The sequence below is a fragment of the Enhydra lutris genome, unplaced genomic scaffold (assembly GCF_002288905.1).
Source record: "Enhydra lutris kenyoni isolate GAN:26980312 unplaced genomic scaffold, ASM228890v2 scaffoldscaffold63, whole genome shotgun sequence".
In the NCBI taxonomy this organism is placed as follows: domain Eukaryota; kingdom Metazoa; phylum Chordata; class Mammalia; order Carnivora; family Mustelidae; genus Enhydra; species Enhydra lutris.
The window spans coordinates 4,653,427-4,677,666 of NW_019154147.1; the positions used below are offsets into that span (position 1 = coordinate 4,653,427).

Here is a 24,240-nt window from a genome sequence, read left to right on the forward strand (position 1 = left end):
CAAGTAGGCAGAGAGGCAGGCAGAGAGAGAGCGAGAAGCAGGCTCTCCGCTGAGCAGAGAGCCCAACTCGGGGCTCGATCCCTGGACCCTGAGATCACAACCTGAGTAGAAGGCAGAGGCCTTAATTGACTGAGCCACCCAGGTGCCCCAAACCAAACTACTCTTGATAAGTTTTTACAAAGCAATAAAACCTTAATTCTCAATGTTGCTCATGTTTTAAATTACAGTATACCAAATTTTATTGTTTTTTAATTTCTCTATACAATTATAACAGAGAATTTTTAATGTTGAAGCAAATGTCTAAAGGTCCCAGAACAACTGCAATTTCCCTCACTAATTACTAAGAGAGCCTCTGAGGGCTTCAGCACACACGATCACCCTTGTGGACCCATAGGACCATGACTTGCCATGCAAGGCCTATCTAGAGTCACTTTGAAGGGAGGGAGGGACAGAGTCATGGCTGAGATCTGACACAAGGAGGGGCTTCTGGGGTGACTGGAAGAGTTCTCTTTCCTGACCGGACCGTCTGACCCTTACCTAAGGGTATTTGCCCTATAACAATTTGTTAAGCTAAAACAGTATTTCCGTGACTTAAAATCCACGGCATCAGGGGACTTAGTCAATGAGGATCCATCTGAAACATCAGGCCTATGGTCACTGTACTGAAATAAAAGAAAAGAAAAGCTCCAGAAGCAGGAAAGTGACTTGGCAGAGGGCACAAAGACTGCTGTCAGACCTGAAACCAGAGCCCAGGCCTTCCTGGCAACCTGGTGTGCGCTCCTCCCTTTCAAGCCTGCCAGTCTCCCATGAAACAGACGTCTCCTAAAGGACATCTTTATTTTCCACAAAAGAGGTAATTCAGCCAGGTTTGAATATGGAGGCCTGGGGTTTGAAGCTACATTACTGAATGCTAATCAAAAAGAAAAAGACAAATAAATAAGGAGGCCGAAAGAGAGTCTCTGACCTTCAAATTTATCTCTTATTTTTCAGGCAGAGAAATTAGGGTTTGCTGAGAATATTGTTAAAAGAGTTTGTGTTCTGATCTTAGGGCAACAATAAACTCAAACTTAATGGATGCCATTTACCCTATCCTGTGGGGCCGAGGCAATGCTGCTGTGGATTGATGATACCTCATTAGGTTACAATAAGCACGTGCTCTTTCCTTCTACATGTAGTACTGTAAAGTAACATTTCCCCCCTCACTGAAATACCCTGGTAGCCTCTGACACTGCTTTTTTCATACAGAATCCATCAGGTATTATTACATGGCTTCTACTGCTTACTGATGTGAGGAATATGATTTCCCTTCACTTTACACAGAGCTTTCATTAATACTAACAGGAAGTACACCTTAGGACAAACAAAAAAAAAAAGCAGGAACAGACTCGTACACAGAACAAACTGGTGGAGGGGGGATCTGAGACAAAATGGGTGAAGGGGAGTAAGAGGTATAAGCTTCCAGATATGAAATAAGTATGTCACGGGAAGAAAAGTAAAGCACTGGGGAATATAGCCAATAACACTGAAATAACTGCACGTAGTGACACACAGTAACTCTACCTGCCATGGTGAGTCATTTGCAATGTACAGAATTCTCAAATCACTATGTTCTATACCTGAACCTAATATACGTCAACCATACTTCAATTTAAAAATTTAAGGGGAGCGTGGCTGGCTCAGTCAGTTGAGCACGCAACTCTTGATCTCGGGGTTGTTAAGTTTGACCCCACAGTGGGTGTACAGATCACTTAAAAATAAAATCTTAAGGGGCACCTGCCTGGCTCAGTCGGTTGAGTGTGGGGCCCTTGGTTTTGGCTCAGCTCATGATTTCGGCAAAGGTCATAATTTCAGTGACATGGGATCAAGTCCTGCAGTGGGCTCCACACTCAGTACAGAGTCAGCTTGAGGCTCTCTCCCTCTCCCTCTCGCTCTGCGCCCCCTACTGGTATGCATGTGCATTTGTGCACGCTCTCTCAAATAAATAAATAAATAAATAAATAAATAAATAAAATGTTTTAGAGAATAAACTCTTTTTAAAAATTAAAAAAAGTATTAAGTAATGGACACCTGCGTGGCTCAGTTGGTTGGGCATTGGCATTCAGCTCAGGTCATGATGCTGGAGTCCTAGCATCGAGTCCCACATTGGGCTCCCTACTCAGTGAGGAATCTGCTTCTCCCTTTCCTTCTGCCTGCTGCTCCCCTGCTCATGCTCTCTCTCTCTCTCTGTCAAATAAATAAATATAAATAAATAAATAAATAAATAAATATTTTAAGAATACCTAGTAATAATAAAATAATGATGTCATGCTAACATTAAAAAAAGAACACCTGATATAACTGAGATGTTAACTTCCAACCAACTTAATTGGCTAGTAAATTCAGAGCAAATAATAAAAGTCTTTAAGATTTATTCTTTTACATTCGAAGTTAATGTCCCTGACAGTAAGGGAATTCCAAAGGCTGGGGACAGAGAGACATAGTAAGAGATTGCACATAATTCCTGCGGCAAAACCTCAGACAATATTTTACGTTCTACTTTTAGATGCACAAAAAACATGGTCACTTTTAACACAACCAGTCAATTATAAGCGCAGCATTAATGTTTTTGAGTCTTTAAATACCAAAGCAAGAATATATGTACATTCACTAATTTTAGTGAATTTGGGATTTAAAAAGAAAAAAAAGGAAATGCACTGAGCATTAAGACAATTACTACCTGATATATCAAAATAATAACTAGTTTTTAAAGATGTAAGCTTTATTTTCTGAGGCTCCTGGCTAGCTCAGTTGGTAGAGCACTGACTCTTGCAATCAATCAGCCTCATGGTGGAGGTAGAGCTTACTTTTTAAAAATTAAGACAAAAGCTTTATTTTCTTCAAAATGGCCTTTACGTTAAAGCTTTAGTAATCAAAAAGAAAGAAACTCTAGTATCTAGAGATAAATTAGACCTGTACATTTTTTGGAGGGGGGCATGGGAATAATCTAGAGTCATCAGGTTAGTGACAATAAAAGATGGCTGTTTCGTTTGCAACTTTTCAAGAATGTGTTCCTCAGTAGTGTTCCTACCTCCTGGCAAGGATGGGCTCCTGAAGAGAGGGCATATTTTGAATTTTAGTAATTCTAATCATATGTTAAATATCCTTGATCTAAGGGAACTCATTATTTAAAGGAATCCTTTAATGATCTTACATAGGATTTTTTTTTAAATCCCTATTAGCACGTCTTTGAAATCAATTTCCCTAGATGTCTCCCAGCAGGAAGATATCTAATTAGCTGGAAATCCTTCATTGGATGATAAAGTGTTCACTTTACTTACATTTCAAAGTACAAAATACCCTGGCTTACACCCAGTCAAACATCCATACTTTATTTCAGCAGAGTAGCAAAAATGAAAAAATGTTTAAAGGCATCTGATTCTTAGCTTTAACGCAGTGATTCTGAAAGCAGCAACATAGTTCCACTCATATTAAGTACTAAAGGTGTGGGGTTTTTTGACTCTTCCTTCAAGTTTTTATTTTTTTTTTTGATTCTGGGGCCTTTTGGTGGGGTCTTACTTTTCTCTGTATAAAAACCCAACAGGGGCCAGGGGATGTGGGTGCTATTCATGACTGGTTCTGAAGCTCTTTACTAAGTTTCTGAATAACAATGGAGGGAAACAAAGGCTTCAGTGAGCAAGGCATTCATTAGGTATCCCCAACTCAGGATAATACGTTCTGGAGATTAAGGAAATTATAAACAATTAAATGAGCATCCGTTCTTAAAGAGCTTCTAAAGCACCAGGACTTAGGTTCTTCCTCTAATGGTAACTCCTTTTGCTATTAACTCTTACTTGATTTTTTTTTCTTTTTTTAGAACTGTGGGGGTTTGGTGGGGGTTTCTTTGAAGATTTTATTTATTTATTTGACAGAGAGAGACAGAGTGAGAGAGGGAACACAAGCAGGGGAGTGGGAGAGGGAGAAACGGGCTTCCCGCTGAGCAGGGATCCCAAGATGGGGGCTGGATCCCAGGACTCTGGGATCATGACCTGAGCCCAAGGCAGATGCTTAACAACTGAGCCATCCAGGCGCCAATTTTATCTTGATTTTTAAAAGAGAGAGCTAACCCAGGGCCATAATGCTAATGTTAGTGTTAATTTCTTCTCTCTTAGCATCAAGAGGCATAGTGAGCTCCAGTATAAGCCAGTCACATTCACTAAAGGCCCCGTGCCAACTTCCCTATCATTATTTCTATTTGGAAGCAAAGCAGCAGATGACTCTATAGGTGAGGTCAGGCAGTGAATGATTTGATTTTATAGGACAAGCCCACTGACTGGGTCTCTCAGCACGTGTTCAGAATGCCAATGATTAATCCCCACAGGGCATTCTCCTTTTGGTTGCAAGCTCTCCCATTAAGCAGGCGAGGCTTCAATTCTGGGTGAGACAGGAAACATATCTAGCTAAGCTGCCCGAGAAAGTATTTCTAGCGACCAAAGGACAAGTTGCCACAAGGGCCTGAGTTCTGTCAAGTCCAGGCCACCCACATCAGAATCCAGGGTGCTTGTGAAATAGGCACCTCACGAGTCCTACCGAATCACCATCTAAAGGGTGGTAATCTCTGAATTGTAGTAGATTTCCCAGATGATTCTCAGCATGATAAGTTCAAAAAGTACTGGTCTAAGGAAGCTATCTGGAAGACAGGTAAGCAGATAGCTAACTAGAAGATAACCTCAGTGACCTGCCTGAGGTAATTTTATTTAAAAACCACTTTCTTTTTAATCTATTTTTTAAGAGATTTTATTATTATGTCAGAGAGAGAGAGAGCACAGGTGGGGGGAGCAACAGTCAGAACAGGCAGAGGCAGAAGTAGGCTCCCTGCCCCAGCAAGGAGCCCAACACGGGACTAGATCCCAGGACCCTGAGATCACCATCTGAGTGGAAAGCAGATGCCCAACCCACTGAGCCACCCAGGCATCCCAAAACTACTTTCTTTAACTACTTCATTAGGTAGATCTTATTATCCCCACTCCGATGGTGAGAAAACTATAGGCCAGAGGGATTAAGTGAGTTCTAAATAGGAACAGAATTACTCTCAAAGTAAGTCATACTAATTTTAAGTCCAGTGAGGGGTTAGCCAACTTCTGTAAAGGAATAGACAGGAAATATATTAGGTGTTGTGGACCATGTGGTCTCTGTGATAACTACGCAACTCTGCCAGTGTGGTGTGAGAGCGGCCAAAGATAGTACATAAATGAATGAGTTCGACTCAAAGTTCTACTAAAGCTCTCCTAAAACTTTACAAAATGAGGCAGTGGGCTACATTTGGTCCACAGCTATAATTTGTTGACCTTGGTCTGGGGCACCTTTAATTCTAACATAGGCACCATGAAATGTATGTAACTTTTTAAAAAACTAGGACTGGGGCGCCTCGGTTGCTCAGTGGGTTCTGGGCATCTGCCTCGGCTCAGATCATGATCTCAGGATCCTGGGATCGAGCCCTATGTCGGTCTCCCTGCTCAGCAAGGGAGTCTGGTTCTCCTTCTCCCTCCGCTTCCCTCCCCCTCTGCCTGCTACTCCCCCTGCTTGTGTTCTCTCTGTGTCAAATAAATAAATAAAATGTTTTAAAAAATTAAAATAAAAAAATAGGACTTAAAAGATGGTAAATATTAATTTGGATGGTTTCTTTAGGTAGAAAAGTCCGATCTGAACTAGTAATGGGTAAGTGAAGCATTACTATAGTTAGTGTATATTACTAAAGTTGGGGGACATTTTCTCCATGATTCCAAGCGGGTACTGCAATCTTTCATATGGTCTTACATTTAATCCCTCAGTATGTTCCATTTATAGCTGTTAGGTGCTGGACATAGCCAAAGGGTGCCCCGCCCCCAGCACAAATTTACTTCAAGCGAAAAAGACAAATAGGTCCAAATACTACTGAAATTGTAGGATTCCCTTAGTAGCAAATAAGTAAAAGTGACACATACGTTTGTGATTGTGTAATACATTCCATGGCAAAGACTACCTTTTTTGAAAAGGAAAAGAGTTTCACACTTTATTGCCAGCAGCTTGAAGTAGTTTTAAACTGTTACGATAACATTCATGAAGCCAATAAAACATGCATATTCTTGTTCTTTGCTAATCTCCCTCTGTTCCGTCTTTCTCAAATGTACAGTTCTCTACATGGTTGGATGACTTGAGTAAATCAAATATGCTTTGTTCCCTATTAAATATATGAATCTAGATGGCTGATTCCCATTTTTATTTATTCACATGGCAATTATGATACAATCACTTCCTGTATGGAGGTCTCATCCACACCTTACACTATAAAGACATACTACATATATATAGATGTTTGGAAAGTAAGAGATAAATTATATGAAGGTAGTTACACTGAACTGGTAAAAAGACTGGCATATTTGTAGAAAAGATGGCTACTTACCCACCAAAGAGTTCCATTCCCCTTTCAAAGTAAACAATTATCACTAATAAACAATTGCCAGCCAAGGAATATATTTCCCAGCTTCCTTAAATCTAGGTGGGGCTACATGACTCATTCTAGCCAATAAGATGTGAGCAGAAGTGATGTGTTTCACTTGCAGGGGAAGGTAGTTAATCTAGTATACCTTTCCGTACTGTCTTCCCGCTTAAAGTGACATTGAAGACTACATGTTGAAGATGGTGGCGTCACAAGATGGAAGGAGACTTCATCCCTGAGTCACATGAAGGAGAGCTAACCAAGAGAACTGCCCAACAAGGCGTAACAGATTTGGACTTTGTATGAGCTAGAAATAAACTTTTATCGGATCGAGCCACTGACATTTGGAGATGGTTACTAGAGCACTTAGCCTACCTTAACAGAATATATTTGAGTTGGATAAAAAAGTCAATAAATATGATTCATTAAAGGGTTTCTGAGGGGCGCCTGGGTGGCTCAGTGGGTTAAGCCGCTGCCTTCGGCTCAGGTCATGATCTCAGAGTCCTGGGATCGAGTCCCGCATCGGGCTCTCTGCTCAGCAGGGAGCCTGCTTCTCTCTCTCTCTCTCTCTCTCTCTCTCTCTCTCTGCCTGCTTCTCCATCTACTTGTGATCTCTCTCTGTCAAATAAATAAATAAAATCTTAAAAAAAAAAAAGGGTTTCTGAGATAAATTCAAATACTGAGGAGTCGTATGTATAAGAAAAACTTGCAAATTACAATCTTTGCCATTTATGCAATCCATCCATAGGAGCTACAAACCAGTCTGAATAAATTCTAATATTCAACATCTCTTATAACAATATGTCGATTCAATAGCTCCCTAAATCACTGGATACTACACAGGGTAGAAGGCATTTTACAATATATTTATAATACATTTAAAACATAAAGTGTAAACCAGAAGACAATCTTTAAATTTACATTCCCCAAGGCAGAATTTACTGAATTTCAGTCATTTTGTAGTACTTCATGAGTTTTCCCTTTGTATTTTCAAGAGCCTAAGGAAGGTAGGGAGAGATTTGGCAGTTGTGAGGCTGGGTCCTGCATAAGACTTTAATCCCACAAGTCCCCTACTGGGCAATCCAAAGTAGTTCACCCTGGGGTTCCTCTAGCCCCTGAGGAATGGGTTAACTCTGGAGGTTAGAGGACCCAGGTGAATGGCCAGAGGCTCTTAAGGGTAAAGAACTGTTCAGGCTTATTCCAGGTTTGAGCAGAAAGGAACCTTCTGGGGGAATGACACACCAGAAAACTAAAAGGGGCCTAGATACCCAAGTGAAAGAGCCTGTTATGGGGTGGCTACATCTCTGTAAACAATATTTTCTTATATTGCTCATTAACCATTTTTGGGTTAGGGAACCACTGGAGAATCTGATGAAAGCTATGGAACTTCTTTCTTCTCAAATATACATGTGAACATTCATTTAAATATTTATACACAAATTCAGGGAGCTCAAGGCATCCGTAGCCCATGGACAAACTCCAGGTTAAGAATTACTATTTTAGGGGCACCTGGGTGGCTCAGTCATTAAGTGTCTGCCTTCAGCTCAGGTCATGATCCCAGGGTCCTGGGATGGAGGCCCACGTTGGGAATCCTTGCTCAGCAGGAAGCCTGTTTCTCCCTCTCTCACTACCCCTGCTTGTATTCCCTCTCTCCGTAAAATAAATAAATAAAATCTTAAAAAAAAAAAAAAAAAAAGAATTCCTGTTTTAGTGAGAGACTGAACAGCTGCCCCTCAGGTTGGTATAAGAACTCACTAGTAAATAATGCAGACACTTGCCTATACAAGAGAGAACATTGCTGCTTCTTGCATCTTGTCCCCTCTGACTAGGAATTGAAGGAGAAGTGAAAGAAAGGGAATGACACTCCTCAGCTTTTCTGGCCATCCTACACTATCCCTAACCTTTGTGCTTGAGACAGTCCAGTGCTGGGATTCCATCAGTGGGATTTTTTTATTTTTAAACTTTATTTTGATATAATATTGGCCTCATATAAAGTTGTAAAAATAATACATGAACTTCAAAGATATTAAGTGAAATAAACCAATCAGAAAAGAACAAATACTGTATGATTCCACCTATATGCGGTATCTAGAATAGTGAAATTAACAGAGACAGAAAGTAGAACAGAGGTTACCAGGGCCTGGGGCATGGCAGGGAGAGGGAGAATGAAGAATTATTGTTTAATGTATACAGAGCTGCAGTTTCAGATGATGAAAAAGTCCTGGAGATTAATACGGTTGATGAGTGTACATAACACTGTGAATGTAATTAATGTCACTAAACAGCACACTTAAAAATTATTAAAATGGATGGGATGCCTGGCTGGTTCAGTCAATAAAGCCTATGACTCGGGGTGCCTGGGTGGCTCAGTGGGTTAGGCCTCTGCCTTCAGACCAGGTCATGGTCTCAGGGTCTTGGGATTGAGCCCCGAATCGGGCTCTCTGCTCAGCGGGGAGCCTGCTTCCCCCCCCTCTCTCTGCCTGCCTCTCTGCCTACTTGTGATCTCTCTCTCTCTCTGTTAAATAAATAAACAAACAAACAAATAAATAAAAGTTTTAAAACTGACATGAGACATGTTATCTCTGCCAGAGAAAAAGAAATAACTTTGTTTTGTGAAAAATCTGAACTGAAAATTTCCAAGTTGATTGTTTATGGTTTGGTTTATTTTTGTATCCTTAATAATAAATTCCAGTCACTATTATGGGGGCCTGGCTGACTCAGTCAGTAGAGCATGTGACTCTTGATCTCCGGGTTGTGAGTTCAAGCCCTACCTTCAACACAGATCTTACATTAAAAAATAAAAAATTACTATCATATAAGCATGATAAAATAGGTCCATCCCTATCATCACATTTCACCTCTTATTAAATACATATATTTTTTAAAAGATTTTATTTATTTATTTGAGAGACAGTGCATGCATAAGGAGGAGGGGGTGGCAGAGGCAGAGGGAGAAGCATATTCCCAACTACTCAGGGAGCCCAAAGCAGGGTTCAATCCCAGGACCCCAAGATCATGACCTGAGCTGAAGGCAGATGATTAACTGACTGAGCCACCCAGGTGCCCCATAGTTTTTAAAGACTTTTTTTTTTTAAGATTTTATTTATTGGGGCACCTGGATGGCTCAGTGGGTTAAGCCTCTGCCTTCGGCTCAGGTCATGATCTCAGGGTCCTGGGATAGAGCCCCACATCGGGCTCTCTGCTCGGCAGGAAGCCTGCTTCTCCCTCTTACTCTGCCTACTTGTGATCTCTCTCTGTCAAATAAATAAATAAAATCTTTAAAAAAAAAAGATTTTATTTATTTATTTGACAGAGAGACCACAAGTAGGCAGAGAGGCAGGCAGAGAGACAGGGGGAAGCAGGCTTCCTGCTGAGCAGAGAGCCCGATTCGGGGCTCGATTCCAAGAACCTAAGATCATGACCTGAGCCGAAGGTAGAGACTTAACCCACTGAACCACCCAGGTGCCCCAATTTTTAAAGATTTTTACCTGATTTATTTATTTTTGTTTTTTATGTAGGCTCCACGCTCAACATGGAGCCCAACAAGGGGCTGGAATTCATGACCCTGAGATCAAGACCTGAGCTAAGATCAAGAGTCTGATGCTTAACTGACTGAGCCACCAGGTGCCCCTATTTTTCTGATTGTAAACATAATATATGCTCATTGCAAGGAGTCTTTACAGTTCCCATAAAGATGCAGGAGGGAACATCCCAGTCCTTCTAAAACTCACCATCTAGAGGAAATTTCCTTGTATATCAGATTCCTATGGGACTCTCCTAGAATTAGAATAAAATGCAGGAAAAAAAAAAAAGAAAGAAACTGAATATTCTAACTCACTGAAATAAGAATATGATTTTTTTTGAACTTGGAAGCAACTTTTAGAATAACATGGCACTCTTGGTTTATACTGTAGAATGTGAATACACAGACTTCTTAAAAAACACCACACCCTGGGGCACCTGGGTGGCTCAGTCCCCTAAGCATCTGCCTTCGGCTCAGGTCATGGTCCCGGGATGGAGTCCCATATTGGGCTCCCTGCTCAGAAGAGAGCCTGCTTGTCCCTCACCCTCTGCCCTGCTCATGCTCGCTTGCGCTCTCTCTCTCTCTCTCTCAGTCTCTCTCTCAAATAAGTAAATAAGATCTTAAAAAAAAAAAAAAGAAAAAAAGACACCATACAGGAAGCTACTGATGTTCATACTGAAAGGAAATCATCAGGTTACATCAAGTTAACAATCTCAATAGTTCCCTTTGTTCCACAAACCATCAGGTCAACTTGAAGACTTCTCTCTCTAAAATTATGGGAAAACAGCGTTGCCACTGTGAATATGTATAATTTCACAGACCTGTGCATTTTCCAAGAAGTATGTTGGGGGCGCGCCTGGGTGGCTCAGTCTGTTAAGTGTCTGCCTTCGTCTCAGGTCATGATCCCAGGGAGCCTGATGTGGGATCAAGCCCCACATTAGGCTCCCTGCTCAGTGGGGAGCCTGCTTCTCCCTCTCCCTCTGCCTGCTGCTCCCCCTACATGTGCTCGCTCTCTCTCTGTTGAATAAATAAATAAAATCTTAATTTAAAAAAAAGAAGTATTTTTGGTCTGATCCCCTTATTTAGTGAAGAAAAAAACTGAGATTGAGAAAATCAGAGTATCTAGAGCTCCAGAGTGAGTTGGTGGCCGGGACTATCCCCAGTTTCCTGATGTCCATCAATGTTCTCCCACCGTCTCCAAGGTCCCAGGATCTGCTCCTCCATCTCCCGCTGCTCACTTAACCCAGCCAGATGATATGAGAGAAGATTCCTAAAGCTAATGTGGAAAAGGTCACAACCTCAATAGAACTAAGTTCTATATTCATCTTTCATCTACTTAATATCTGTAAAAAAAAAAAAAATCAACCTTATTCTATTGTATCTATTCATTTTAGGAAGATTTATTAAAGCAGGTGTCCTTTATAAAAACTAAAACAAAAGGTCTTGCTTGTTCCTGTTTAGCGCTTAAGATTAGTTTACTTTGGGCTACTTCTCCATTCTTGGTTACTATTTACTGTTCAGTCCACTAAATTCACTTTTTAAAAAAAGAATCTTTTTTTACCATCATGGGTAGAAATATTTCCCATAATCTCCATTCTTATACCAAGAACAAGTCAGTGATATAAGAATTCAGTCCATTCAGCTACCGACAAGCACCCAAATTTAAATTAAATGTTTTCATCTTTATATGCCCTTTCCTAGTTTTTCATAAGAATACTAATGTCAAGCATATCCCAAGAACACTGAATTCTTTTTTTTTTTTAAGATTTTATTTATTTATTTGACAGAGATCACAAGCAGACAGAGAGGCAGGCAGAGAGAGGAGGAAGCAGGTTCCCTGCTGAGCAGAGAGCCCCATGCGGGGCTCTATCCCAGGACCCTGGGATCATGACCCGAGCCGAAGGCAGAGGCTTTAACCCACTGAGCCACCCAGGCACCCCAGAACACTGAATTCTAATAGTTAAATAGATGCCCAAACTTTCTAATTTTCAATCTTCTTTTAATTTTTTTAAGTAATCTCTACACCTAATGTGGGGCTCAAACACAACACTGAGATCCAGAGTTGCATGCTCTATACAATGGTCCAGCCAGGCGCCCCTCCATTTTCTTTTCAGTAAAAGAGTAAGAGACAACAAAAGGAAAAACAATTCATTCTAATTAGTTTTATTATCCATAATGTAGTTTTCTACTTTGTACCCTAAAACCTTAAGATATTGGGTATTAAATATAATCAAACCAACCCAGGGAAAGATTTGAAAATCTTATTTCTTTTTTTATTTAAAAAAATTATTTGAGAGAAAGCGCGCACACACGGTGGGAGGGGAAGGGCAGAGCGAGAGAAAGAATCTGAAGCAGACTCCCCACTGAGCATGGAGCATTGAGCCCATTGGCTCAATCTCAGGACCAGAGCTAAAATCAAGAATCAGATGTTTAACCAACTGAGCCACCTAGGCATCCCTTCTTTAAAAAAAAAAAAAAAAAAATAGAGAGCGAGAGAGAGAGAGCGAGAGAGAGAAATTCTGTTAAATGAAAATGATGCTGACAAGTATGTGGGCATTGATGTGGTTTTTAGAGTGTTGCTGGGGTCTGGAGCCAACAGCCAAGAAAGAATTCTTGAGACATCTTTGGTGCAAAAAGGTGATTTTATAAAAGCACGGGAGCTTGGACCCACGGGCAGAAAGAGCTGCACTGGGGTTGTGAGGGTGGCAATTATATACTTTCAGGTTGACAGGGAGTTAGGGACAGAACAAACCTCCAAGGTGTTTTGGAAAGAAGGTTTCTAGGACCTGAGGGGGCCGGCCATTGTTCGGGAAGGTCATTTATTGTTGTTAGTAAACCCTCAGTCCTGAGACCCTTCAGATGTGTATCAGTGGGCAAATGCTTGAAGGATGATTCTCAAGATGTATCTGGAGGGAAGGGGAGAATGTAAGAGATAAAGGGAGCTTCCAAAGGAATTTCTATGTGTTTAAGGTAGACTCACAGGATCCTGAGAGGGTGGGGCTAAGATGGCCTTTTGCCCTCAGCAAAATGTTAACATCCAGGTAGCTGAGCTCCCAGTGGGAGGTCACTCTGCCTTTTTTTTTTTTTTTTAAAGATTTTATTTATTTATTTGACAGAGAGAGAGAGATCACAAATAGGCAGAGAGGCAGGCAGAGAGAGGGGGAAGCAGGCTCACTGCTGAGCAGAGAGCCCGATGCGGGGCTCGATCCCAGGATCCTAAGATCACGACCTGAGCCGAAGGCAGAGGCTTTAACCCACTGAGCCACCCAGGTGCCCCCACTCTGCCTGTTTTAAGGACTTGTCAATGGGCTGGAAATAGTAAGGAAATTTAATTTTTTTCTTTTGCCTTTGTTTCCCACATCAGGCATCAAATGGAAAAAAAAAAAGAGAGAGAGAGAGAGAGAACAATTAGTTAAGAAGAATCAAAATAGTTTCTCCCACACACATACATCCCCCAAATTTTACAAAGAAATTAAAAGCCCTCAACCTTAGGAACTAGGGGTGCCTGGCTGGCTCAGTCGGCAAAGCATGCAAGTCTTGACCTCGGGGTCCTGAGGTGCAAGCTCCACATTGGGCATAGAGCTGACTTTAAAAAAAAAAAAAGGGGGGCGCCTGGGTGGCTCAGTGGGTTAAGCCACTGCCTTCGGCTCAGGTCATGATCTCAGAGTCCTGGGATCGAGTCCCACATCGGGCTCTCTGCTCGGCAGGAAGCCTGCTTCCTCCTCTCTCTCTCTCTCTGCCTGCCTCTCCGTCTACTTGTGATCTCTCTCTGTCAAATAAATAAATAAAAAAAAAAAAAAAAAAAAGGAATTAGAACAAATAAAAATTGTATCCAGTAGTATTTATGTCAACTTGGAAGCATCATCACCTACGGTTCTGTACAGGTTGCTCAACGATAAATGACAGAAATGAGCAACCATAAAAATAAAAAAACTACACTATAAATATCACTTTTGGTATACTATATGTTTATACACTATAAATATCACTATTGATTGTCTTCTCACAGATTGTCAAAGTATCACCAGCTTCTAACTTAGGCTTAGGGTCTGAAAAATGAACAGGACACGGGAGTAAAGGTCTCTTTCCCAAAATACACCATGACAGCCATGTGTGACATCTTTATTCAAGTCAGCCTTTCTTTGGAGGATTAGTAAGTACCACTTACTAATGGACAGGAATTGGCATGGGATGCTAATAAGTTTAATAAAACTATTTCATCTGGAAAGAGTATCTGCCTCTCTATGCTGTAAGCACATGTAAAAATTAAACTACTCGAAATATCTCCAGGTTTGTAACGGGCCAGGGAGGAAGAACTTCCTCTGCCCTGTGTTCCTTCTAGCTGGACTTAGAATCAAATTGACAAGAGACAGGTTAACAGGAGAAAATAAAATGTAATAGGCATACTTAGGGGGAATCCACACAGATAAGAGATTCCAAAGACTTAGGGACTCAAACAAGGCAATCTGAAGCTTATAGGAGCTAAGGAAAAAGGTAGGGGCCAAAGGGAAGAAAATTCATGAGCCAGAAGGTAAAAGGAGATGTTTGGAAAAACAAGATGTTCCATTATGCAGATGAGTTCCTAAAGGGGACCTCTGTTAATACTTCTCTTCCTGTTGCAGTCTGACCTTTCCAGTTGTAAATTTAGGCAGTTATGGGGAAGCTGAGCACCTTTGCTGCATCTGCTGGGTTTCTAGTACTCTTTTTTTTTTTTTTAAGATTTTATTTATTTATTTGACAGACAGAAATCACAAGTAGGCAGAGAGGCAGGCAAAGAGAGGGGGAAGCAGGCTCCCTGCTGAGCAGAGAGGCCGATGCGGGGCTGGATCCCAGGACCCTGAGATAATGACCTGAGCCAAAGGCAGAGGCTTAACCCACTGAGCCACCCAGGCGCCCCAGGCGCCCCTCTATTACTCTTAACTGGAAACAGTCTTTATACCATTTGGGGGCAGCCTGCCCTGGGCCCTACAAACCCAGGTCCAAACTTCCCAAGACCTAAGACAAAGTACTTCCCTCCTGAAATCAGAAATCTACGGATCCAAGTTCAGGCCTTCTCCCTCCAATCACTTACGACTTTCTCCTCAAACCTGGGCACATGTTGGCAAATGAAAATGAACGTTCCAAACATAGGTCTGCAAGTCAAAAATGTACCACGATGGCACACCAGAATTTGCTGTTTGAAAAACGATAAGGCATTTTATATTATGAACCAACTACTTCATAATTTATTTGCTAGGATTGAGGTTTTAAGCCCTCTTCCCCCCTCCCCACCCCCGCCACTGGCTATTCTTAAATAGGGACTATGATATATGTACCTATTACGGGACTATTTAGTACTATTTAACAATCATAAAAGAGCATCATTTCTTGAGACTGTTATATTCCAGGCCCTTTACAGATGCTTTTGTGTACATTATCTAGTTTAATCCTTTTAATGACCCATCCCATCTTATGTGGAGGAAAAACCAAGATTTAGCCCACTCCACACAGTAGCTTAACCTGGGGCTACTTCAGGCAGACTGACCCCTTCTTTAATAACTGCTCTCTCCCCAGAAGAAGGTTTTACCTTAAACCAACAATGCCCAAACTGAGCACCAAGGCACTCTGGATACTGCAGCAAATTCACAAGGGCAACTTCAGGATATTTCAAAGTTTGAGGGAAACAGTGTATTCAGCATGTTGGAAAATGCTGAACCTACCAACCAGAATTCAGTTGCAATGTCAGGACACTTTATGCTCCTATCGATGACATTGTACACATCTTTGCAAAACCTGGGTTTTCAGTGGGTGCCGTGATAGAAAGCAAGTACTACAGAGAAGTCAATGTGGAACAGGAAATGAGAGCGGTGCTACCCAATCTATTCCCAAGATTTAGGAATTAGTACGGGCACACATATCCTGCTTGTGATTGGGGTTATTTAAGAATGATATAACAATATTTTTTCTCCCAGCTTATGTGTATTTTTTTTAAAGATTTTATTTACTTATTTGACAGAGAGAGAGCTAGCAGGAGCAGGAACACAGGCAGGGGGTGTGGGAGAAGAAAAGTATGCTCCCGGGCGATCGATGCAGGGCTGGATCCCAGGACCCTGGGATCATGACCTCAGCCAAAGGCAGACGCCCAACGACTGAGTCACTCAGGTGCCCCAATTTTTTTTTTAATAGCTTCTATGTTGTTAGGACATTAATACTTAATAGGTTGTTTGAACCCAACTAGGACGAACTACTTAAAACTACAGGCACTGTGAAAAAATTACTAAGATACTAAGGGAGCCATGAACCAAGTTTAGGAATCTTTTGCCTTAATCAAGAAGTGACAAAGTTACGCAAGATTCTCCAAGGAGAGCTGTGTGACCCTGCAAAAGTCACAAAGTCCAAAATGCAAACGTAATAACCAGGAAAAGAAGAATTTGGGTTAATACCATTTTTAAAGGTTGCTCTCTGTCAGCTTAATCCTTCAAATCCCACACAATGTTCCCCTGGATAATTTGTATTTTTAAAAAAATTTCTCAAACATATGTACACAAATTACTGTTTTTCTCATTCTTAGGGACTCAAGCAAAGCTTTTAAAAATTATAGCCTCCAAGCTATGTTGGAAGAGACTGAGCCTCCCCTGTACAGACAGAACACACCCGCAGAGCCTGTGCCAAGGAAACCTGGGGAAAACCTTGAAAGACAGACTACCACCTCCCCAGTACTCCCAGAGACTGTCAGCTTTTTTTGTGGTTTGCATCCCACTCTCAATATCCTGCTTTTAAGTTCAATAAGAATGCTCCAGGTTATTGTGAAAACGCTTGTTTGGAAACTTCCCTTTCACAGAGCTTTTTATGTAGCACATGACGTGTGAAAAGCAAGGAAAAAAAATTAACACAAATCTAACCAGTGCTTCCTTCCAGGCAGAAGTAGGGCTGGAATGTCGTGGGGAGAGATACCGGGGGCGGGGAGGGCGGGCTCCAAGGTGCTGGAGATGCTCTAGTTCTTCAGCTGGGTGATGAGTACTTAGGTGTATGGGTTCTATTCTTATTCTTTACACCGGAAGTATAGTTTGATACTTCACTGTAGGGATAGGGACACCATAATTTCTATGTGGTAGGGCCACCAGGGTGACTATGCATTGTCTCTAAGCTGAGTTGAATCACTAGCCATCAGCCTCTACTTGGGAGTAAATGCTTAGCCAGAGGGCTCTGGAGAGGGTGACAGGTTTAAATGGGAAATTAGGTTAATTTTTGGTACAATCACCAAAAAACATGGAGTTAACAAATTAAAAGTTCTCTTAATATTATATTTTTCTCTTTATATAAATATATATATATATATATATATATATATATATATATATGTTTTTATTTAAGTAGTCTCTACCCAGTGTAGGGTTCCAATGCACAACCCTGAGATCAAGAGTTGCATGTTCTTCCAACTAAGCCAGCCAAGTACCCCTATATATATATAAATATATATTTATATGTGTATTTTTTAAGTAAACTCTACACCCAACATGGACTCGAACTCACAACCCTGAGATCAAGAGTCACATGCTCCACTGACTGAGCCAGCCAGAGGCCCCATTAAATGAGCATTTTTTTATCCCCCTTGGTTCCTACCTTCCAACAATGTGCAGCTAGGTGTTTTATGGTGTCTTACTCTTCTTCACCCTCTGCAACTCTCCCCTCCCCACTCATGACCAAAAGGGTAGAAAACTCTTCCAATTTTAATTCATGTCCCTAATTAAAAAAAAAATTCATTTGCCATATGCTAAGCACCTGCTAGGGATGGCAGAAGGAAGTTAAACATGTACGGTTGCACCTCCTACATGCAAGAACAACAGGTTGCTATTGCTCTTCAAGGGGTGGGAAATATCTCCTCAGAGACAATCGGTGTACTTGTGTACTACTGTGGATCCAGGTGCACTTGTCTTCATTGCCAAGTTCTTTCCACTGACATTGGCCTAATAGACATGACCTAAACACGGATGAATATCCTCCTCCAACAGGTTCACAAAAAGAATACCTAACATTCAAGAGCACCATGCCAAGCATTTAACTTACATTTCATTTAATCTCCACAGTACTACCCAATTATATATAATACACCCAGTTTACAGTTTTAAAAACGAAGTTTAATGAAATGGGTTTTCCAGGCTGGTCCAAGTGCAGTGGTTTACAATTAATTGATCGCAGCCAGTTACAGATTTCTTCTTTCCTTCTCCGCTCCTACTGATTCATTTGACTAGCAGAAGGAAGGAAGAAAGTAAGGGAAGAAAAAAGAAATGGAGTTTCCAAAGTCACACACCTAACAAGTGGTGGAATCGAGACACAATCTCAGAACCCCAAAGCAGATCTCCACCATTGAGCCATCTCAGTGTGCCGCAGGGAAAACATTCTTGACCAGCTTTATGAAATTCAAGCCCCTCTCCTGTCACAAATACTGCTCCACACTTCCCCTCACTCTCCCCAAATCTACCGTTAGCACCGCACTTAAATCCCCAAGACGAGTGTAGGTAAACTGGCGTCTGCCCTCAAACCAACGTGCCTCGCTTCCTCTGCCCCGACCCTGGGAGATGCCTCTTACTAACTCTTCCAAGAGCTTAATTCCAGCCCTGGCGGACCTCTCCGGGACGGGAGTCCAGCCCCCACCCTCCCGGGTCTGCGCCTCTTGGCAGTCCTCAAAGGGGTAAGGGGTGGGGGGGGGGGGGGCGCAGGCTGCTGGCGCGTCCGAGCCGAACCCCGTCCCTCTGAGGCCGACCCGCAGGCCCAGGGGCGGCGGAGAGCGCAAGGCGACCAACAGGGACCCTCCTTTACTCCCGCAGACGCCCAGCCACCGCATCCGGGAGAAATACCCGGTGACTCCCGCCCCCCTACCACCACTTTCTTCAAACTCTGAGCTCACTGGAGAAAGAGGAGGGGGACGAGCCAAGACGACAAAGTTCTCCACCCCGACCCAAAGTTCTACACTCCAGGGAGGCAAGTGAAGTAAAGCGATCAGAGAGGTGCCCCAGGAAGACCCCCCCACCTCCGGTCCCGGCTTTCCGGAGGCCGCAGGGGAGGGGGCAACGCGCTCCCTCTGGGTGTCCTCCCCCCTAGCAGTCTGCGACCTGGGGGCGCCGAGGGAGCAGCGCCCCCATCCCCGACACCGGGAGGTCCCCCGGGAGTGGGGGACGTTGGCCCTCAGATGTAGAGGGGTCTCGAAGGAACCCAGCGAGGTCGCACCGTACCTTTCCCTCGAGCGCCGGACGTCCGCGCCGCAGGGACCGCTGCCGGCGACAGGGTGGGGGGCGAGGGGAGACGATGGGGACGGGTTCCCGCAGGCTCCGGCGGCCCCTGGGCCTCGGAGCCGCGCAGCGCCGCGCCTCTCGCCGCCCGCTCGCCAGGCTGCGCCCCCGGCTCCCGCAGGTTACCTGTGGCGGAGCTCGCCGCGCCCGCAGCTCTCTCGGCCCTGGCCCCGCCCCACCCGCGGCTCCTAAAGTGGGGCCGCAGCGCCCCGCAGCGGCCAGCGCCCGACACTGCGGGGGCCTGTGGGAGGTGGAAGGCCCTGGGGCTGTCCCTGGGTTGCAGGCCGCTCCCAGCTGGGGCTGCTGTCCCTCCCCGGTCCGCCGGAGGGTCCTCCTTCTGAAGAGTGGGAGGGAAAGGGGCTGCGGTGTGGTGAGCTTTTCCGCGCACGGTTGGCCAGGAGGTTCCTTGGAGGGAGTGGGGAATTGGGAGAAAACCATCCCTCATCCTGTGGCCAAATGGATATTTCAGTATGTTCTTTGCTCGCTTGACTGGAATGGCTCCGTGGGAGCTCAACAGTGATGAATGAAGCAGACTCATTAGAGCTGGAAAAGGTAAGGAAGCCCCTGTTCCAAAGAGTTGGTTTGTAAGTAGCTCTCAGAACCACCCCAGATGATACAGACAAATGCACTGAGCATTCCTGACTCCTGTATTCAAATCACACCATACACACCATTAACTTGGTCCGGTGTTGTTGACTGTTTTTCTCAGTTACTTCTTCAGCACCTAGAAGAGTTCCCTGAAGATAGTGAGCCTTAATAAAGTGAATGTGTGAATGAATGGAACCTCATTCAACTGTCCGAAGAAGCATGACTGGAAACTGCCACCCCAACACAGAAGGAGAGGGACACGGAACCCTAGGAAGGTGTCTCAGTCTTACCAAGGTTTGGAACAAGCTTATTTCGAAGCCGATTTTTCTGATCTGCTTTGAAATGGGCCTGGTTTCCGTAGGTAAAGAAACGTGATGATCTCCTTCTTTTTCTTAATATATTTGTCTCCCTCGCTCTTTCAGGGAGCATCAGGCGGAGAGATCCAAACTCAGGCCAGGAGAGGGTGAGTGCTGGATTTTCCTCTACAATTTCAGAACTTCCCCATCCCATTGCCATGGCAGCAATCTTTCTTGGCAGGGCGTGAAACCTCTCCTGCGTGTGCTTTGACCCTCTTCAGGGTTGTTCCCATCCCTGTCACTCTTCATCTGGAGCTGTTAGAACCCATTTCCTTTCCCTGCCCATTGGTAGCTCTGGATTTCTCTCCAGGCAACTCACCCAGTGAATTACAGGTGAACCCCCAAAGTCAAGATACACATGCATGACTTTTCAACCTGATCATTTCTTTCTTATATGTGTCCAGATTAAAGAGTTTTCTTAGCCGTTCCTTTGAATAAACATACAGAGATAAAGAGTGCTTACTTCCTCTGGGAAGCTTTTATAACATCACCATAAAGTCGAAATGAGATGGAGTTTTAAATTACATTTGTGGGCAGTCGGAGCAATCATGCATTAATTCTGCTGAAAGGAACAGAAAGCTGGCCCATAAAACATGTGAATGCTTCTGGAAGCCAACTGGTCCGCAATTGTTCCCAGGCTTTGACTAGTGGGAATTCCTGACAGAGGGGCCTCGTGAGAGCCAAAGCAGACAGAGGCTGAGCTGCTTGGAGATCTTGTTTGCTCGTCTCCAAGAGGGGGCACAGTCTTTGGAAAACTAATGAAAAGAGACTCTGAACCTCCCTCTATATGAGGAAGGCTCCCAGCCTACAGTTCTTTCTTGTACCTCTATTCAGCTCAGTCAAAGCCAGCCTCACAGATCCACCTCACCACACCCTCTTTCTGCTTCATGAGAAGGAAGTCTGTTCTGCCAGTGATCGTTTCCCTGCTTTCTGAGAATCTAATCTGCTCTGGCGTCCAGCAACATTTCTTTCATGAGTTGACTGCACTAGCTGTCGTTCGTGCCGTTAGCTTCAATTTGTCCTTCAGCCCGCCATTCTGGCTTATAACCCCGCCACTCCCTGAAACTACCCTTGCTAAGGCTTCTACCCAGGGAAACTTCCATGGGCCTCTCCGTGATCATATCCGCCTTCTCCTCTAGAGGAAACCACCATACTAAATTCTGTATTATCTTTTTCGGTTTTCAGCTTGGAGCAGGTGAAGGTGCAACTCACTTCAGTCATCCCGAATGCAGGTTCCTCTGACAGCAGCTGTGCCCACCATCCCACCTACTTTTGATCCCCAACAAGACCGAGGTTGTATACCTAAGGTACACTGGCAGAGAAGTTGGTGCCATGTCTGACCTGGCCCCTGAGATTGAACCCTTGGGTCAGTCTCCAAAAGAGTCTGGCACCAGTAATTGAAAGATCTGAGGATTACAGTGAAACTGAATATTCAGAACACACCGGCCCAGATTGAACTAGCACCTTCTGCCTCTGCCCCAATTATCAGAGCCTTCAGGGAACTTCCAAGAGACAGAAAGAAGCAGAAAAACATTAAGCACAGTGGACATACCAAATCTGATGAGACTGTCAACATTTCCCAGCATATGCAGCATTGATCCTTAGCCAGAGAACTCTCTGGAATCATTAAAGAGATCCTAGAGACGGCCTGGTCTGTTGGCTGCAATGTTGATGGCCGCCACCCTCGTGATATTGTAGACGACATCAATAGCGGTGCAGTGAAATGCCCAGCTGGTTAAGAACTTCAGGGGAAACATTTCAAAGGAAATATTTCAATGAAGGATCATTTGACAACCAAAAAAAGTTGCCTGTGTGTATTAATAACTCTCTTATCACAAATAAATGTATCCCTAAACACAACATTGTACAGTTTTGCCTAGTTTTGGACTTTTTGTAAATGGAAGCAATCTGGGAGAGCCTAGGTGGCTCAGTCAGTTAAGTGGCCAACTCTTGACTTCAGCTCAGGTCATGATTTTAGGATTGTGAGATTGAGCCCCATGCAGGACTCTGCACTCAGCGGGGAGTCTGCTGGAGATTCTTTCCTTCTGTCCTCCCCTCCCCCACACTCTTACCCCTGTTCAAGTATGCAGCAGGCACTCTCTCTCTCTCTCTCTCTCACTAAAATAAATAAATGAATCTCAAAAAAAAAAAAAAAAAAAAAAAAAGGAATCATCCTGCACTCTTCCCATTCTCATTCAGGATTCTGTTTCTGAGATTCAGCTATTCCATTTCTCTGCTATATAGTGTTTCATTGTAAGAAGATACCGCAATTTATTTATCTAGTCTACTTTCGGACATTGGGTTGGCTCCAGTTTTCGCTGTTGCAAACACTGTTGCTATGAACACTCAAATATTTCTCCCGATGCATATGTGTAAGAGTTTTCAGGATGATTATCTAGAAGTGGAATTGTTGGGTTTTAAGGAATGTAAGTGTTCAAATTTACTAGGTAGTCAGTAGTCATTACTAGGTAGTCAGTAGTCTGACTACTACTAGGTAGTCAGTAGTCAGTAGTCATTACTAGGTAATGCCAGAGTGTTTCTTTCTTTCTTTTTTTTTTCAAGATTTATTTATTTGAGAGCAAGAGAGTGTGTGAGCAGGAGAGGAGCAGAGAGAGAGGGAGAGGGGCAGAGAGAGTAGGAGAAAGAGGATCCCAAGCAGGCTCCACGCTCAGCACTGACCCCGGGTTCCAGGTCATGACCCTGAGATCATGACAGAAGCCAAAATCAAGAGCCAGCCAATTGACTGACTGAGCCAACCAGGTGCCCACCAAATTGTTTTCTAAACCAGTTGTATCAATTTTCATTCCTATCAACGATGTGTTTAAAGTTCCCCTTCTTCTACATCTTTGGATTGTGTGTGTGTGAAATTATTTCTTATTATAGTTGTGATTTGTATTTCTCCAGTTAGCAGTACAATTGAATATCTTTAATATTTAATAATTTTTCTTGTTCTCTTTTTTGTTAATTGGTCTTGCGTTTTGCTCTACTTCATGTATTTTTTTAAGGTTTTATTTATCTATTTGAGAGAGAGAGAGACAGAGAGAGCACAAGCAGAGGAGAGGCAGAGGGATAGGGAGAAGCAGACTCTTCACTGAGCAGAAAGCCCACCGTGGGGCTCCATCTCAGCATCTGAAGATCATGATGGAAGCAGACCTTTAACCATCTGAGCAACTCCAGCACCTCTGTTTCATGTATTTTGAGAAATCCTTCCTGACCCTGAGGTATACAAATATTCTTCTGTATTTTCTTCCAAAAGTTTTAAAGTTTTGGGGCACCTGATTGGCTCAGTCAGTAGAGCAAGTCACTCTTCATCTCGGGATTGTGAGTTCAAGCTCCACGTTGGGTGTTGAGATTACTTTAAAAAAATAAAATCTTGGGGCACCTGGGAGGCTTGTCGTTGGTGCATCTGACTTCGGCTGTAGTCATAATCCCAGGGTCCTTGGATTGAGCCCCGCATCGGCCTCCCTCCTGAGTGGGGAGCCTGCTTCTCCTTCTCCCTTTCCCCCTGCTTATGTTTCCTCTCTTGCTGTCTCTCTCTATCAAATAAATAAGTAAAATCATTAAAAAAATAAAAATAAATAAATAATAAAATCTTTTTAGAAAGTTTTTAAAGTTTTGCCTTTCACATTTAAGTACATATTCCACCTGAAATTCATTTCTCCTCTCATTTACAATGCCAAAGCTATCTTATAATGAATTTTCATGTATGCTTGAATCTGTTTTGGGTTCTCTATTTTGTTCCCTTTGCCTATTCCTCTTTTTTCTCCATTTGCCTACTCCTGTGCTAGTACCATACCGCCTGAAAACTGATAGTTTTTTATTAAATCTTTATTTCTGTTTTTTTTAAGATTTTATTTATTTATTCAACAGAGAGAGAGATCACAAGTAGGCAGAGAGGCAGGCAAAGAGAGGGAGAAGCAGGCTCCCTGCTGAGCAGAGAGCCCAATGAGGGGCTCGATCCCAGGACCCTGAGATCATGACCTGAGCTGAAGGCAGAGGCTTAAGCCACTGAGCCACCCAGGCGCCCCTAAATCGTAATTTCTGATCATA

At 43.1% G+C, this 24,240-nt stretch overlaps 1 protein-coding gene and 1 pseudogene across 1 annotated transcript in view; one reads left to right on the plus strand and one right to left on the minus strand.

Annotated features, from left to right (window-relative positions):
* The window catches only part of LOC111158811 (ankyrin repeat domain 6), a 188,493-nt gene extending 169,258 nt beyond the window's left edge, over positions 1-19,235 (minus strand). The window contains exon 1 of the mRNA XM_022521080.1: positions 19,190-19,235. The gene's annotated coding sequence lies outside the window, so the exon portion shown is untranslated. The remainder of the gene's footprint in view (positions 1-19,189) is intronic.
* A 530-nt stretch (positions 19,236-19,765) lies between these two features.
* Positions 19,766-21,929, plus strand: LOC111158781 (annotated as a pseudogene).
* The last annotated feature ends 2,311 nt before the right edge of the window (positions 21,930-24,240 follow it).